The 2,118-nt window shown below is 47.3% G+C and overlaps 1 protein-coding gene across 4 annotated transcripts in view; it reads right to left on the bottom strand.

Annotated features, from left to right (window-relative positions):
• Positions 1–2,118, bottom strand: part of RGS3 (regulator of G protein signaling 3) — a 132,287-nt gene that overhangs the window by 83,530 nt on the left and 46,639 nt on the right. The window lies entirely within an intron of this gene.

Here is a 2,118-nt window from a genome sequence, read left to right on the forward strand (position 1 = left end):
GGGGAGGGGAGGGGAGGGGAGGCAGCCTGCCAAAGCCAGCCACAGAAGACTGAAGACCGCTAGCCCTGCCCCAACACCCCAAGTGCCCAGACGCCCCCTCATACACAGACAGAAACAGAAAGACAGAGATGCTCATCCTGGGTGGAACTGCTGCTGCTACCTTCCCCACCCGCCCTCACACACTAGCTGCAGGAAGTCCAACCACATGGTTGGCCTTTGCCATCCTCCCCACCCCCGACCCTACCACCCGAGCCCGCCCCAGCTCCCCCACTGCACCAAGCTCCTGGGAGCTCCCGGCACCCACATTCCCCCATCTGTCCTGTTCATGCTGTCAGGCCCAGGCTCTCAGGATGCCTCTGGCAGTATCCTGAGAGCCTCATGCCAGATTTGGTCACCTGAGTCCCTTCAAGGCCAGGCCAGTCCCTGCTCTACATTCATAACACACTTGAGTTCACTGAGTCCTTCTCAGCTGTCAGTTCCCAGGGACCAAGTCTCAGCCAAACCTCTCACCCCACCACATGACCCTGCCCCATACCCACAGTGGAGCCCTGCCCCCGCACAGCCTGAAGAAACCTCCCTCAGCCCTGGACTACCCAGCAGGGCTTATCCTCGTGAATGCACATTTATAACATGGCTTCTGGGCACCTGACACCAAGCAAGGTGCTGGAAGAAAGATAATGAAACAAATGTCAACTACTCACAACAAGCAAGATGGATCTTACAAGTAACGTGAGGCAAAAGAAGCAAGGCCCAAAAGAAGATATGAGATATGGTTTCATTAAGCAATATTCAAAAAGAAGTCATTTAGGAAAGCACATATAGGTGGTAAAACTAAAGAAAAGCTAGGAAATGATTATCATAAAGTCATGCTAGTGGGTATGTCTCAGGGGGAGGGGGCATCGTAATCAGGAAGAGAGATACACAGCCTCTGGAGTGGTGGCAATGGTCTAGTCCTTTCTCTTAGTCGATATCTGCTTTATAATTACCCGTTAAACTCTGCATTTAAGTGTTATGCCAGTTTTGGTTTATATATTTTACAACTCAAAAGTTTTTTATAACTTTTAAAAACTAATTTTTATTTTTTTTTGTAAAAATTTAAAAATGAAAAATAAGTCCCGTGGATTCCAAGACCTTTGTGGTTACATCCCGAGAAAGAGAAGAGACCAAGAGAAAGGCAAAGGGCAGACCCTGCCCACAGAGTTGTCTGGGGAGAGGCGCATCACCTGCCAGAGTTGCGTTGTGAGCGTCCTATAAAAGTATGAGTTCTAAGATCCACTGGCCAGTGACAGGCCCGGAATGGGACGCCAGGGAGACCAGAGAAGGCAGGCACGGTCAGAAATGAAGCTCTTGGGGCCATGTCCCCTCTAGGTTGCTGATGAGAGGATAAACTAAGAGTCTCTCTGGAAAGCAATTTGTCAAAATATGCATAAAGAGCCTTTAAGATGTTTATGACCCATAGCCCAGTCATTTCGCTTCTTGGAATCTCCCCCAAGGAAAATAATCCGAGAGGCAATTCACGCATGAGGATCTTCATCACAGAGTTATTTACAATAGCAAAAGAGCAGACATAACACAAGTGTCTGAACAGAATAGAGAACTGGTTAAATAAATATGGCACATCCATATAGTAGTGTCCAACTGCTACAAGACACAGTCTCAAAGAATATTTAATGATGTAGGAAATGTTCATGCTGCAATTCTTGTTTAAAAAAGGCAACAGGATATAAAACGTACAATAAGATCTGTCTGGGTTTTTTTTTAATATGTATATGCACAGGAAAGATATCTAAATGCTCACATTGGTTATATCTGGGTGATAGAATAAATAAAGGTTTGGAAATGGGGAGGAAGAGAAGGAAAAAGAGAGAAAAGCAGGGGAAGGGAGATCTAAATAATCTCAGGCTACCAGCTAGTACTGGCCAAAAATGTTTGCTAAGATGTCTGATGGCCAGACAAGATGCCAGACCTCAAGGCTCTCTCCCTTGGTCATCTCCAAACAACAAAGCACTGGAGGAGCCAGGAAGCAGAACCCTCAGCCCACAGGCCCTGTGACAATACAACCAGCAGCTGTAGCATGTCTGCAATGGCCCCAGAGAAAGGGGAGGGGGAGGGGGAAGG

This window comes from Lipotes vexillifer, unplaced genomic scaffold (genome assembly GCF_000442215.2).
Source record: "Lipotes vexillifer unplaced genomic scaffold, Lipotes_vexillifer_v1.1 scaffold230, whole genome shotgun sequence".
In the NCBI taxonomy this organism is placed as follows: Eukaryota; Metazoa; Chordata; class Mammalia; order Artiodactyla; family Lipotidae; genus Lipotes; species Lipotes vexillifer.